Here is a 16,293-nt window from a genome sequence, read left to right as displayed (position 1 = left end):
CAAATCTCTGAAGCACACAGACCACTTAAAATCAAAATTGTAGAACTGCTAGACACCTTAGAGATGTCTGGCACCATTCCCTTGGACTGCAGAATAAAACACAGTAGCTCGTTGTCAAAAACTAATTTCAACATGAAGTGCCCCCCTGGATGCACTAAGTTCTTTCTCTGCAAATGTTGACTAATGTAAGTCACAGTCATACCATATAAACACTACGATGGCTGGGAAGTCATCGTAGGTAAGGCAATATTTTACCAATGTTTATAAGCATTGGCTCACTTTGTATAAGAGGCTGAGCTGAGTGTTTTTAAATACTATCTCAGACCTGTTTTACAGCACCCTCTGAACATACCAGAGTCTGAATGGACTAAAAACGATAGTTGGTTTCAGTAACTTTAATATCAGAAAAATATTATACTGTCTGTATTCCTAAGGATCTTTGAGTATCTTACCCAGAGGTCCTCCACTGAGATAATGATCTTAATGATCACCATGGGCAGAGGTGAAAAGGCCCGCTGAATTCATTCCATTTGTCCACATGACAAGAAAATCCTGATACTTGATAGGTTTCCAGATCGAGAAGACCAGAGATAAGAGGGAAATAGTACCCTGTATGGAACAACAAGGGATTTGGAGTCAATTTGGGGATCCCACTTAGGTTTCTGACACTAAAATCCTTTGTGACTCATATCATCTGAGTCCCTCTGTAACCACCTGAAATGTGCCTACAAATATCTACAAGAGGCAGAATGCTACAAAGAGCCAGTATGATGTCTCTCAAGAACAGGTGCTCAGGAAGCCATAATTGCTATTGGGTCTATTTCTTTTCCAGAAGAAAGAACACATGTTGAATCCATATTTCTAATAGATGACTCACCAGATGATTTTCAAACCTGAAGGAAGGCCAAGAAGTCGCTCTTGTGTCATAGTTCACTCAGAAATCATGTTGTTGGACTGGTGAGGATGATATGATAGCAACGTCATCACTAAGAGTGGGGAGCTTCTAATTAATGTACAGCCATGTTGACCCCCTTAGCTCAGAGCCACCAGAAAGGGCACCTGGGGAGGGGGCACCGCCATCACTATGAGTGGGAAGCTTCCCATTTCCATATGGCCATGATGACCCCCTTAGCTCAGGGCCACCAGAAAGGACAGCTGAGGGGGACCACAGGCCAAGGCTGCCAGGTGTGGCTGGGGCAGGCAGAATTCTGACTTAAGGCTCAACTCCTGTCTAGGTTATTATAATTCTCTTCACAAAGAAAGTGCCATTGTGTGTGAGCCCTCATGTAGAAAAGGTTCAGAATTTCCATTGAGATTCCCTCTCTGACCTTTAGGATATGTAGCAAAGTTCCATTTAATTTTTAAACATTGAAGGACTTCCTGGTTTTCTTTTCGCTACGACTGTAGCTCAATTCTTCTGTGGTCTAAGAATAGAATCTAGTTAATTTCAGGGTTTAACATTTGTAGACTTGATTCGTGGCCCCACCTATCATCTATTTGGGTAAAGAGTCTATGACCACTTGAAAATAATGTATTCTGCACTTATTATGGAATGTTCCCTATATGTCAATTAGGTCACATTTGTTACCAATATTTTGTCTGCTTTTTCTGTCAGATATTGAGAAATGTATATTAAAATCTTCAAACAATGCTGCTCTATTCAAAGTTGCATTGGAGAATCTACTACTGTTAGAAGGCAAGAGAAACAAAAAGTATAAGAATTGAGGGGATAATTGTGACTATTCACAGATAATACGATTGTGTACATAGAAAATCCAAAAGAGTCTATAAATACCCTATTAGAATTAAAAATGCAATTTATAAATTTGAGATGGATTGTAGCTTCCCATTGGACAGTTTCTGAAAGAAAACATAGAACCTGTCGATCTCGGGGTAGGACATAGGGTGCACTAACCATTTCAAAGAATTCAGTGGGACTTCATAAAAATGTGACATTTCTCCTTATCTTATGACCATAAGAAAATGAAAAAGTGAACCGCAGGCTGGGAAGTAAAGATTTGCAATACACACACTGACAAAGACTTGTCAAGAAAGAATTCCTGCTCATCAACCATAAAAAGTCTATTTACAAACGAATACTTCACAAAAGATTGACTGATGGCCAATAAGAACAGGAAAGGGTGCTCTACAGTATTATTTTCAGGAACAGCAAGGCCTTTCCTAAAATGAAAACATACACACAAACCAGTATTCCCTAGATGGATGACGTCCTTATTTCTGAGGACAGCTTGAAGAACAGACTAGCATCAAAGGAAAGTGATGGAATTCCTGACACTCAGAGGATGGACAATTGACCTCAAACTACAGTACAATTTCTAGGCATCATTCGGTCCTCTGAAGGCAGACAACTTCCACACCCCTTCCTACACCACACAGGTTGCTTCCCAACCCCTACCATAAAAGGAGAAGATGAGAAACAGATAGGACTAGTAGGAAAGAGCAAAAATCACATGTGGGGATTATCCTGAAACACACTGATCACATAACTAGTGTAAGGAAGTGTAGGGAACTGACAAGGACAGAGAATCAAGAGGTACTTCTTTGGGAAATGTTGTCTGAAATCGTCACACGTTGGTACCAGCTAATGAGGGCTCTGAGCATACGCTAGGATTTGCTCACAAGGGTCTGCAACACTATCGTTGAGGACTGAAACTCTTCAAGACCTCAAAGCTTACCTGATTGACTATTGGACTAAGAGATTCCCATGTTCTGAAAACAGATACCAACTCATTGAAAGGTTCACCTGGGCTCTCTCGGAGGCCCTACAAGAAGCTGAACCATTCACTGAAAATCAATTACACACACACACACACACACACACACACACACACACACACACACACCTGTCATTTCACCAATTACTTAAACATTCAAGGTTCTTCCTACCTTTTCTTTTTCACATTGATATTTATACTCACATGAATGTCATCATTTCTAATGAACACTGACGTCAAAATAGAGATCCATTGACACAATATTCACAAAATGGAACTTCCCTGCTGTCATTTTCAAAATAGCGTTTTTTAAAGTTCATACATATTTTAGGTTTTTGGTAACTTATACAGGAGACGATCAGCATTGAAAAACTCTGAATACTGACAATGAGTTTTAAGCCTAGAGAACAAAAATTGTCCCATTTCATAGATAATAAGGAACCAAAGGGAAAGCATGGAAGCTGTAGTCGAATAATTTTACACATATGCATCCTCTCATATTCTACTACTGAGGGGCGTGTTTTATTACCACTATGCATGCATCAATTGTCTTCCACGTGCACCTGCACAGGTATAATGAATTACTACAGTAGAATGAAATGACTGGGAACTACTTGGCGGCATCTATAATGAACAATGAAATTTCGATCTTATATTTGGTGAACTTCCACTGTCTGTCCCTTTAGACAATGGACCCTAAACAGAAGGGGGAATGAACCACGAGAGACTATGGACTCTGGGAAACAAACTGTGGGCTTCAGAGGGGAGAGGGGTGGGGGATTGGGATGGGCCAGTGATGGGTATTAAGGAAGGTACATATTGCATGGAGCACTGGGTGTTATATGCAAATAATGAATCACGGAACACTACATCAAAAACTAAGGAAATACTCTATAGAGACTAACATATCATAATAAAAAATTATTATTAGAAAAAAAAATTAAAGGTAAAAAAAACCCCAATACAGCTTTTCTGTTTCAAGAACAATCACAATTGAGAAAAAACTAACTTCCAATCCCTAAAGCAAAACACAGAAGGAGTTCCATTTCACTCCCCTTTATTCACATTCTCTGTGGGTTCTAAGCTATTTCCCTACCTCCTTTCCTGCTGAGCAGGGAGCCCGGGCTCAATCCCAGAACCCTGGGATCATAACCTGAGCCAAAGGCACATGCTTAACTGGCTGAGCCAGCTAGGAGCCCCAGCCATGTTTTTCTTAAGCAAAAGGACACTTTCTCACGATGCCTTCACATGACTTCACGTGGTACCACACACCTGCATTTGCCTCTAGGAGGTTGCAGATGAAGGCAATTGCAAACTCTCACAGTGGTTTATCAAATACAATGACCTGCCTGGTGACAGTGAAACAGTTATCAGCCCATGAGAGGGTGCTGTGACACTCAGTTGTGGCTGGGCTGGCACAGAGAACCAAATCCATTTCCCTGCCTGATGTCTGTGAGGAACAGATGCCCCCACTGTGAATGAGACCCTGCCACTGAGCTGTCCAGAGATGGCCATCCTCACGGGACGATGAGGATAAAGGACAATGCCTGAGGAGACCTCATCTGTCTCTTTTATCTTTTCATATTTTCGACAGTGGACAAATCACTGCCTAGGAGTCCCCAACTACCTTAGTCTCATCTGTGAATGACCAAGACGTTTTACAAAACACTTAAGATTTTGACCTCACAAATGCCCACAACCACATACCATAGGGATTCAACATTAAGCAAAGATAATGTTCGTTGGAAGAGAGGTCCTGCCCACTGTTGTTTCTCCCCCCGCACAAAAACTCTGGCTCCCATGCTTCTGCTCACCAGTGCCCTAACCTCGGCCCACCCCTCCGCTCGCTGCAGAGCTGGCGGATCAGGCCTGCTGGCTTCCTGGGGGCTAACCCTATCCCTAGGTCGCCCCCGAGGGGCCCCTCCCAAGTGGCCTGGCGCCACATGCCAGGGATTGGGGACCCCCAAGTCCCAGCTCCGGACGCACCCTGCCACCGCGCCGCCACATGGGGCGCTAGGGGCGTCTCCAGTCCTTCAGGGCGACAGAACGGGCAGGACCCTCCGAGCCACATGCGACCTTCGAAGGAATCCCGAGCCAAAGCCAAAATGCTCTGGCCCACACTCTTGCTCGCCAGCTACCTCACCTCGACCCACACCTCCATTCACCGCACATGGGCGGATCGAGACTTCCAGCCTCCTGGGGGCTAGTCCTAACCCTAGGTCCCCGAGGGGCCCGTCCCAAAGGGCCTGGCTCCGCAACGCTGGGTATTAGGGACCCCCGAGCCCCAGTGCCAGACTCACTCTGCCGCCACGCCGCCACCCAGGCCTCTAGGGGTGCCGCTGGTCATTCAGGGCGGGAGAACAGGCGGGGCCCTCTGAGCCTGCGGCGATCTTCGAAGGCCCCCCCATCCAAAACACTTTAGCCCACGCTCCCGCTCCTCAGCGCCCTCACCTCGGCCCGCCCCTCCGTTTGCCGCAGAGCCGGTGGATGAGGCCTGCCCTCCTCCTGGGGGCTACCCAGAACCCTCGGTTGGCCCCTGATGGGCCACGCCAAAGGGGCCTAGCACTGCAATGCCTGGGATTGGGGTCCCCCGAGCTCCAGCACCGGACTCACCGTGTCACCCCGCCACCACCTGGGCCGCTAGGAGTACCGTCGGTCTTTCAGGGAGGGAGAATGGGCAGATCCCTCCGAGCCCCTGGTGACCTTCGAAGGCCCCCCACGCCAAAACGCTTGGGCCCATGCTCCTGCTCGCCTGCGCCCTCACCTCGGTCCACCCCTCCGCTCCATGCAGAGCTGGTGGATCGGGACTGCCGGCCTCCTGGGTGTTACCCTAACCGTTGGTGGGCCCCCGAGTGGCCCATCCCAGGTCCCTATTGCTGTAACACCAGGGATTGGGGACTCCCAAGCCCCAGCGCCAGACTCACCCTGCAGCCCCGCCGCCACCCGGGCTGCTACAGGTGCCGCCGGTCATTCAGGGAGGGCGAACAGGCAGGGACCTTCAAGGCCCCTGGGGCCTTCATAGGCCCCTGCGCCAAAACGCTTGGGCGCACGCTCCCGTTCGCCAGCGCCCTCACTTAGGCCTGCCCATCTGCTCACTGCACAGCTGGCGTTTCGGGCCTGCCGGCCTCCTGAGGTCTAACCCTAACCGTAGTTTAGCCCCCGAGGCGTACCTCCCAAGGGGCTTGGCACCACAACGCCGGAGATTGGTGACCCCCGAGCTGCAGCCCCGGACTCACATTGCCACCCCACCGCCACCCGGGCCTCTAGGGCCACTGCCAGTCAGTCAGGGCGGGAGAACGGACAGGGCCCTCAGAGCCCACAGCGACCATCGAAGGCCTCCCGTACCAAAACGCTTGGGCCCACGCTTTTGCTTGCCAGCGTCCTCGCCTCAGCCCGACCCTCCGCTTGCTGCACAGCTGGCGTACGGGCCTGCCGGACTCCTGGGAGCTAACCCTAATTCTAGGTCGGCCCCCGAGGGGCCCCTCCCAAGGGGCCTGGCACTGCAAGCCAGGGATTCAGGACCCCCAAGCCTCAGCGCCGGACTCACCCTGCCACCCCACCACCACCCTGGCCGCTATGAGCGTTGTTGGTCATTCAGGGCGGGAGAATGGGCAGGGCCCTCTGAGCCCCCAGCGACTTTCGAAGGCCCCCCACGCCAAAACGCTTGGGCCCATGCTCCCGCTCGCCAGTGCCCTCACCTCGCCCGCCCCCCTCCGCTAGACGCATAGCCAGCAGATTGGGCCTGCCGGCCTCCTGGGGACTATACCTATCCCTAGTTCGGCCCACTAGGGGCCCTTCCCAAGGGGCCTGGCGCTGCAACGCTGGGGATTGGGAACCCACGATCCCCAGCGCTGGACTCACCCTACTGCCCTGCTGCCACCCGGGCTGGTAGGGGCGCCGCCGGTCATTCAGGGTGGGAAAACGGGCAGGGCCCTCCGAGCCCCTGCTGACCATCGAAGGCCCACCACGCCAAAACGCTTGGGCCCTTGCTCCCGCTTGCCAGCGCCTTCACCTCGGCCCACACCTACACTCGATGCACAGCTGGCAAATAGGGTCTGCCGGCCTCCTGGGGGCTAACCCTAACACTAGTTCGGTCCCCAAAGGGCCCCTCCCAAGGGGCCTGGCGCCGCAACGCCGGGGATTGGGGACCCCCGTGCCCCAGCGCCGGACTCACTTTCCCACTCCACCACCACCGGGGCCGCTAGGGGCCCCTATGGTCATTTAGGGTGGGAGAACGGGCAGGGCCCTCCGAGCCCCCGGAGACCTTCGAAAGCCCCCCCAGGCAAAACGCTTCGGCCAACACTTTCATTCTCCAGTGCCCTCACCTCGGTTCGCCCCTCCGCTCGCCGCACAGCTGGTGGATCAGGCCTCCCAGCCTCCTGGGTGCTAACACTAACCCTAGGTAGGCTCCCTAGGGGCCCATCTCAAGGGGCCTGCCTCTGCAACGCCGGGGATTGGGGACCCCAGAGCCCTAGCGCCGGACTCACACTGCTGCCATGCCACCCGCAGGGCTGCTACGGGCGCTGCCCGTCATTCAGAGCGGGAGAACGGGCAGTGCCCTCCGAGCCGCGGCGACTTTCGAAGGGCTCCTGCGCCAAAACGCGTGGGCCCACGCTTCCGCTTGCCAGCGCCCTCACCTCGACCTGCCCTTCCACACGCTGCACAGCTGGGAGATTGGGCCTCCTGGCCTCCTGGGGGCTAACACTAACCCTAGGTAGGCCCCTTAGGGCCCCATCCCAAGGGCCCTGGCGCCGCAACGCCGGGGATTGGGGACCCCCGAGCCCCAGCGCCGGACTCACCCTGCCGTCCTGCCACCACCTGGGCCGCTAGGGGCACCGCCCGTCATTCAGGGCGGGTGAACAGGCAGGGTCCTCTGAGACCCTGCGACATTAGTAGGCGCCCTGCGCCAAATGCTTGGGCCCACGCTCCTGCTCGCCAGCGCCCTCACCTCCGTCCGCCCTTCCACTTGCTGTACAGCCAGCGGATCCCGCCGGCCGGCCTCCTGGGTGTTACCCTAACCCTAGGTCGGCCCCCGAGGGGCCCCTCCCAAGGAGCCTAGGGCCACAACGCCGGTAATTGGGGACCCCAGAGCCCTAGCATCGGACTCAACCTGCCGCCACGCCACCACCCGGGCTTCTAGGGGCGCCGCCGGTCATTCAGGGCGTGAGAACGGGCAGGGCCCTCCTAGCCCACGTTGACATTCGAAGGTGCCCCACGCCAAAACGCTTGGGCCCACACTCCCGCTCACCAGCGCCGTCACCTCGGCCCGCCCCTTCGCTCGCCCGACAGGGGGCGGATCGGGCCTGCCTGACTCCTGGGGGCTAACTCAAATCCTAGGTCGGCCCCCCAAGGGACCCGTCCGATGGGGCCTGGCACCACAACGCCTGAGACTGCTGAAACACAATCTCCAGCACCGGACTGACCGTGCTGTCCCGCTGACACTCGGGCCGCTAGTAGCACGGCCAGTCATTCAGGGCGTGAGAACGGGCAGGACCCTCCGAGCCCCTGTTGTCCTTCGAAGGCCCACCGTGCCAAAACGCTTGGGCCCACACTCCCGATCGCCAGCGCCCTCACCTCAGCCCACCACTCCGCTTGCCGCACAGCTGGCAGATCAGGCCTGCCGGCCTCCTTTGGGCTAACCCTACCCTAGGTCGGCCCCCGAGGGACCACTCCCAAGTACCCGGCGCCGCCATGCCGGGGATTGGGGACCCCCCCCAGTGCCGGACTCACCTTGCCGTCCCATCGCCAACAGGGCTGCTACGGGCACCGCCGGTCATTCAGGGCGGGAGAACGGGCAGCGCCCTCCGAGCCTCTGGCAACTACGAAGGCCATCCGCGCCAAAACGCTTGGGCCGACGCTCCTGGTCGCCAGTGCCCTCACCTCAGCACGCCACTTCAATCGCCGCAGAGCTGGCAGATCGGGCCTGCCGCCCTCCTGGGGGCTAAGCTTAACCCAAGCTGGGCCACAGAGGGGCCCCTCCCAAGGGGACTGGTGCCGCAACGCCGGGGATTGGGGAACCAGAGCCCCGGCTGCGATCTCACCCTGCCCCAGCATCACCGCCCGGGCTGCTAGGGGCACTGCCGGTCATTCAGGGCGGGAGAACGGGTAGGGGCTTCCGAGCCCCCGGCAACATTTGAAGGCCCCCCGCGCCAAAACACTTGGGGTCATGCTCCTGTTTGTCAGCGCACTCACTTCGACCCACCCCTCCTCTCGTCACACAGCCGGTGGATCGCGCCTGCCGGCCTTCTGGGTGTAACCCTAACCCTAGGTCTGTCCCCATGGGGCCCCTCCTAATGGGCCTGGCATCGCAATGCCGGGGATTGGGGAACCCCGAGCTCCAGCGCCAGACTCACCCTGCTGCCCCACCACCACCAAGGCCGCTAGGGGCATCACCGGTATTTCAGGGCGGGAGAACGGGCAGGGCCCTCTGAGCCCTTGCTGACGTTAGAAGCCCCCCCGCGCCAAAACATTTGGGCCCACACTCCCGTTCGCCAGCGCCCTCTTCTCGGGCCACCCCTCCGCTCGCTGAACACCTAGCGGATCAGGCCTGCCTGCTTCCTGTGGGCTAACCCTAAATGTACGTCAGACCCCGAGGTGCCCCTTCCAAAGGCCTGGTGCCACAACGCCCGGGATTGGGGACCCCCTAGCCCCAGCGCCGGACGCACCCAACCGTCCCCCCTTACCAGCCCCTAGGGGCGCCGCCGGTCATTCAGGGCGGGAGAACGTGCAGGGCCCCCCGAGCCCTCGGTGACCTTTGATAGCCCCCCCATGCCAAAACGCTTAGGCCCACTCTCCAGCTCGCCAGTGCCCTCTCATCGGCCCGCCACTCCGCTCTTCGCACAGCTGGCGGATCGGGCCTGCCGGCCTCCTGGGGCCAACCCTAACCCTAGGTCGGCCCCCGAGGGGCCACTCCCAAGGGGTCTGGAGCCGCAATGCCATGGATTGGGGACCCCCCAAGCCCCAGCGCTGGACTCACCCTGCTGCCCTGCCACCCCCCGGGCCGCTAGGGGCGCCGCCGGTCATTCAGGGCGGGAGAACGTGTAGGGCTCTCCGATCCCCCGATGACCTTCGAAGGCCCCCTGCTCCAAAACGCTTGGGCCCACGCTCTCGCTCTCAAGCTCACTCACCTTGGCCCACCCCTCCGCTCGCCGCACAGGTGGCGGATCGGGCCTGCTGGCCTCCTGGGGGGTAACAATAACCCTTGGTTGGCCCCCCAGGGGCCAATCCCAAGGGGCCTGGCGCCACAACGCCGGGGATTGGGGACCCCTGGGCCCCAGCACCGGACTCACCCTGACGCCCCTCTGCAACCGGGCCGCTAGGTGCGCTGTTGGGCATTCAGCGCGGTAGAACGGGTAGGGTGCTCTGGGCCCCCGGCGACTTTCGAATGCCCCCAGCGCCAAATCGCATAGGCCCACACTCCCGCTCGCCAGTGCCCTCACCTCTGCATGCCACTTCACTCGCTGCACACCCGGCCGATCGGGCCTGCCGGCCTCATGGGGGCTAACACTAAACCAAGCTCGGCACCCGAGGGGCCCCTCCAAGTGGCCTGGCGCCACAACCCCGGAGATTAGGGATCCCCGAGCCCCAGTGCCGGACTCACCCGGCTGCCCCGCCACCACCCGGGGTGCTAGGGGCGCTGAAGGTCATTCAGGGCGGGAGAAGGGGCATGGCCCTCCGAGACATCGATGACCTTCGAAGGCCCCTTCGACAAAACGCTTGGGCCCACGCTCCCACTCACCAGCGCCCTCACCTCAGCCCACTGATCCACTCGCCGCACATCCGGCGGATCGGGATTGCCGGCAACCTGGGGGCTAACCCTAACCTGGGTCGGCGCCGAAGAGGCCTGGTACCGCAACGCCAGGTATTGGGTACCCCCGAGCCCCAGCGCCGAACTCAACTTGCTGCCACCCGGCCACCCGGTCCGCTAGGGGCGCCGCGCGTCATTCAGGGCGGTAGAACGGGCAGGGCCCTCCGTGGCTTCTGCGACATTTGAAGCCCTCCCACGCCAAAACGCTTGGGCCCACGCTCCTTCTCGCCAGCGCCCTCATTTTGGCCTGCCCCTCCGCTCGCTGGACAGCTGGCGGATCCAGCCTGCCGGCCTCCTGTGGGCTAACACTACCCCTAGGGCGGCCCCCAAGGGGCCCCTCCCAAGGGGCCTGGCTCCGCAATGCTGGGGATTTGGGACCCCAGAGCCCCAGCGTCAGACTCAACCTGCCGCCCCGCCACTACCCATGCTGCTAGGGGCGTCGCCAGTCATTAAGGGCGGGAGAACGAGTAGGGCCCTCTGACCCCCAGGGACCTTCGAAGGCCCCCCCCACACCAAAACGCTTGAGCCCATGCTCCTGCTTGCCAGCACCCTTATCTCAGCCTGCCCCTCCGCTCATTGTAGAGCAGGCGGATCGGGCCTGCTGGCCTCCTGGGGGCAAACTCTAACCCTAATTTGGCCACCGAGGGGCCCCTCCCAAGGGGCCTGGCATTGCAACGCCACTGATTGGGGACCCCTGAGCCCCAGCCAGGACTCATCATGGCATACTGCCACCACCCGGGCCGCTAGGGCGCCCGCCAGTCATTCAGTGCAGGAGAAAGGGTAGGGCCCTGCTAGCCCACGGCGACATTCGAAGGTGCCCCGTGCCAAAACGCTTGGGCCCACGGTCCAGCTCGCCAGTGCCCTCACCTCAGGCCGCCCCTCCTCTCACCCCACAGCTGGCGGATCGGGCCTGCCGGCCTCCTGGGGGCAAACCCTAACCCTAGGTCAGCCCCCAAGGGGCCCCTCCCAAGGGGCCTGGTGCCGAAACGCTGGGATTTGGGAACCCCCGAGTCCTAGCGCTGGACTCACTCTTCTGCCCCGCAGCCTCACAGGCTGCTATGGGCGCCGCAGGACATTCAGTACAGGAGAAAGGGCAGGGCCCTCTGAGCCCCCGTCATCTTTTGAAGGCTCACCGCGCCAAAACGCTTGGGCCCACACTCCCGCTCGCCAATGCCCGCACATCGGCCTGCCCCTCCGCTTGTTGCAGAGCCAGTGGATCTGTCATGCCGGCCTCCTTGGGGCTTACTCAAACCCTAGATCAGACCCCGAGGGACCCATCCCAAGGGGCCTGGCGCCACAAAGCCATGGATTGGGGACCCCCGAGCCCCAGCGCCGGACTCACCCTGCTGCCCTACCACAACCCGGGACACTAGGGGCGCCGCCGGTCATTCAGGGCGGAAGAACGGGCAGGGCCTTTCGAGGCCCGGCGACCTTCAAAGGCCCCCCACGCCAAAATGCTAGGGCCCACGCTCCCACTTGCCAGCGCCCACACCTCAGCCTGCCCCTCTGCTCGCTGCACAGCCGGCGGATCGGGCCTCTGGCCTCCTGGGGGCTAACCCTAAACCTAGGTCAGCCCCCGAGGGGCTCGTCTGATGGGGCCTGGCGCCACAACGTCTCTGATTGCTGAACCCCGAGCCGCAGCGCCGGACACACCGTGCCACCCCGCCAACACCCGGGCCGCTAGCGGCACTGCCGGTCATTCAGGGCGTGAGAACGGGCAGGGCCCTCCAAGCCCCAGGCGACCTTCAAAGGCACCTCTGCCAAAACAGTTCAGGCCACGCTCCCGCTCCCCAGCGCCCTCAACTCGGCCTGCCCCTCCACTCGCCGCACAACCGGTGGATCGGGCCTTCCGGCCTCCTGGGGGCTAATCCTAACCCTAGGTCAGCCCCCGAGGAGCCCCTCCCAAGGGGCCTAGAGCCGCAATGCCGGGGATTGGGGACCCCTGAGCCCCAGCGTCAGACTCACCCTGCCGGACCGCCGCCACCCGGGCCGCTATGGACGCCACTGGTCACTCAGGGTGGGAGAACGGGCAGGGCCCTCTGAGCCACCAGTGACTTTTGAAGGTCCCCGCACCAAAATACTTGGGCCCATGCTCCCGCTCTCCAGTGCCCTCACATCGGCCCGTCCCTCCATTCACCGCACAGCTGGCGGATCGTTCCTGCCGGACTCCTGGGTGCTAACCCTAACCCAAGGTCGGCACCCGAGGGGCCCATCCTAAGGTGCCTATCGCTGCAACGCCTGGAATTGAGGACCCCTGAGCCCCAGCGCCAGACTCACCCTGCCGCCCTGCCGCCACCCGGGCCACTAGGGGCGCCACCGGGCATTCAGGGCGAGAGAACATGCATGGCGCTCTGAGCCCCCGGTGACCTTTGAAGGCCCCCCACGCCAAAATGCTTGAGACCACACTCCCGCTCGCCAGCACCCTCACCTAAGCCCGCCTGACCGCTTGTCGCACAGCTGGCCGATCAGGCCTACTGGCCTCCTGGGAGCTAACCCTAAACCTAGGTTGACCCCTGAGGGGCCCCTCCCAAGGGGCCTGGCACCACAACGCCGGGGATTGGGGACCCCAGAGCCCCAGCGTTGGACTCAACCTGCCGCCCCACCGCCACCCGGGCCAGTAGGGGCGCCGCCGGTCATTCAGGGCGGAGGAACGTGAAGGGCCCTCCGAGCCACTGGAGACCTTCGAAGGCCCCCCGCGCCAAAACGCTTGGGCCCACGCTCCCGCTAGTCAGTGCCCTCACTTCGGCCCACCCCTCTGCTCGCCACACAGCTGGCAGATCAGGCCTGCCGGCCTCCTGGGGCTAACCCTAACCCTAGGTCGGCCCCCGAGTGGTCCCTTCTAAGGAGCCTGGCGGCGCAACAACGGGGATTGGGAACCCCCGAGCCCCAGTGCCGGACTCATCCTGCCGCCCCGCCGCCACCCGGCTGGTAGGGGCACCGCAGGATATTCAGTGCGGGAGAAGGAGCAGGGCCCTCCGAGTCCCCGTCGTCCTTTGAAGGCCCACCAAGCCAAAACGCTTGGGCCCACACTCCCGCTCGCCAGCGCCTTCACCTCGGCCTGCCCCTCTGCTCGCCGCACAACTGGCAGATCGGGTCTGCTGGCCTCCTGGGGGCTGACACTAACCCTAGGTCGGCTCCTGAGGGGCCCCTCCCAAAGGGTCTGGTGCGGCAAAGCTGGAGATTGGGGACCCCCGAGCCCCAGCCAGGACTCACTTTGCCGTTCTGCCGCCACCTGGGTTGCTAGGGGCGCCGCTGGTCATTCAGGGCGGGAGAACGGGCAGGGCCCTCCGAGCCCCTGGCGACCATTGAAGGCCCCCCGCTCCAATATGCTTGGGCCCATGCTCCCGCTCACCAGCGCCCTCACCTCGGCCCTCCCACCCGCTCGCCACAAAGCTGGCGGATCGGCCCTGTCAGCCTCCTGGAGGGTAACCCTAAAACTAGTTCGGCACCCGAGGGGCCCCTCCCAAGGTGCTGGTGCCACCACGCTGGGGATTTGGGACACCCAAGCCCAAGCACTGGACTCACCCTGCCCCCCCTCTTCCACCCGGGCCGCTAGGGCGCCGCCGGTCACTCAGTGTGGGAGAACTTGCTGGGCCCTCCGAGCCCCCGGTGACCTTCGAAGGCCCCCCGCGCAAAAACGCTTGGGCCCATGCTCCCGCTCGCCAGCGCCCTCAACTCAGCCCACCCCTCCGCATGCCACACAGCCGGCTGATTGGGCCTGTCGGCCTCCTGGGAGCTAACCCAAACCCTACGTTGGCCCCCGTGGGGCCCCTCCCAAGGGGCTTGGCGCCGCCACACTGGGGCTTGGAGATCCCAGAGCACCAGCGCCAGACTCACCCTGCCGCTTCGCCGCGACCCGGCCCACTAGGGGCGCCGTCCTCGTTCAGGGCGGGAGAAGGGGTAGGGCCCTCGGAGCCCCCAGCGACCTTCGAAGGCCCCCCGCACCAAAACGCTAGGGCCCACACTCCCGCTCGCCAGTGCCCTCACCTCGGCCCACCCCTCCACTCGCCGCACACCGGGTGGATCGGGCTTGCCGGCCTCCTGGGGGCTAATCCTAACCTTAGGTCAGCCCCCGAGAAGCCCATAGCAAGGAGCCTGGTGTCGCCACGCCGGGGATTGGGGACCCTCGAGCACCAGCGCCGGACTTACCCTGCCACCCCGCTGCCACCTGGGCCGATAGGGCGCCGCCAGTTATTCAGGGCGGGAGAACGGGCAGGGCCCTCTGAGCCCCCGGCAAACTTCGAAGGCCCCCTGCACCAAAACGCTTCGGCCCACGCTCCCGCTCACCAGCGCGCTCACCTCAGCCCACCCCTCCGCTCGCCGCACAGCCGGCAGATCGGGCCTGCCGGCCTCCTGGGGACTAACCCTAAACCTAGGTCAGCCCCCGAGGGACCCCTCCCAAGTTGCCTAGCGCCGCCATGCCAGGGATTGGGGACATCTGAGCCCCACCGCCGGACGCACCCTGCCGCTCCCCACCACTCAGCCGCTTGGGGCGCTGTCAGTCATTCAGGGCGGGAGAACGGGCAGGGCCCTCCGAGACCGAGGCGACCATCGAAGGCCCCCCACGCCAAAATGCTTGGGCCCACCCTCTTGCTTCCCTAGCATTCACGTAGGCCCGCACCTCCGCTCACAGCACAGCCGGGGGATTGGGCCTGCTGGCCTCCTGGGGCTAACCCTAAACCTAGGTCGGCCCCAGAGTGGCCCTTCCCAAGGGTCCTGGCACCGCCATGACGGGGATTGGGAACCCACGAGAATGAGGGCCAGACTCACCCAGCCACCCCCCCGCCACCCGGGCTGCTAGGGGCACTGCTGGTCATTCAGGGCGGGAGAAGGGGCATGGAACTCCGAGCCCCCGGCGACCTTCGAAGGCCCCCCACGCCAAAACGCTTAGGCCAACTCTCCCGCTCCGCAGCGCCCTCACCTCTGCCCACCACTCTGCTCGGTGCACAGCCGGCGGAACGGGCCTGCCTGCCTCCTTTGGGCTAACCTAACCCTAGGTCGGCCACCAAGGGACCACTCCCCAGTGCCTGGTGCCGCCATGCCGGGGATTGGGGACCTGTGAGCACTTGCTGCAGGCTCACCCTGCCGCCCCGCCATGACCCGGCCCGCTAGCGGCAATGCCCTCACCTGGCAGGAGAACGGGCAGGGCCCTCCAAGCCCCCGGCGAACATCCAAGGCCTCCTGCGCCAAAACGCTTGGGCCAACGCTACCACTCACCAGCGCTCTCACGTTGGCCCGCCCCTCCACTCTCTGCACAGCTGGCGGATCGGGCCTGCCATCCTCCTGGGGGCTAATCCTAACCCTAGGTCGGGCCCAGAGGGGACCGTCCCAAGGGGCCTGGCACTGCCACGCCGGGGATTGGGGACCCCCGAGCCGCAACGCCAGACGCACCCTGCCACCCCGCCACGACCCAGGCCACTAGGGGCGCCACCGGTCATTCCGGGCTGGAGAATATGCAGAGTCTTCTGAGCCACCCTTGATCTTCGAAGGCCCCTGCGCCAAAACGCCTGGGCCCACGCTCCCACTCGCCAGCACCCTTACCTCAGCCTGCCCCTCTGCACGCCACACAAAAACCCTCTGTCAGCCCCCAAGGGGCCCCTCCCAAGGGGCCTGGAGCAGCCACGCCCCAGCTTGGGGACCCCCAAGAACCAGCACTAAACTCACCCTGCCGCTCCTCAGCCACCCTGGCCGCTAGGGGCGCTGACGCTCATTCAGGGCCGGAGAACGGGCAGGGTCCTCTGAGCCCCTGGC

This window comes from Ursus americanus, chromosome 22 (genome assembly GCF_024610735.1).
Source record: "Ursus americanus isolate L20-20 chromosome 22, mUrsAme1.1.p, whole genome shotgun sequence".
Classification (NCBI taxonomy): Eukaryota; Metazoa; Chordata; class Mammalia; order Carnivora; family Ursidae; genus Ursus; species Ursus americanus.
Note: the sequence above shows the minus strand (reverse complement) of the source record.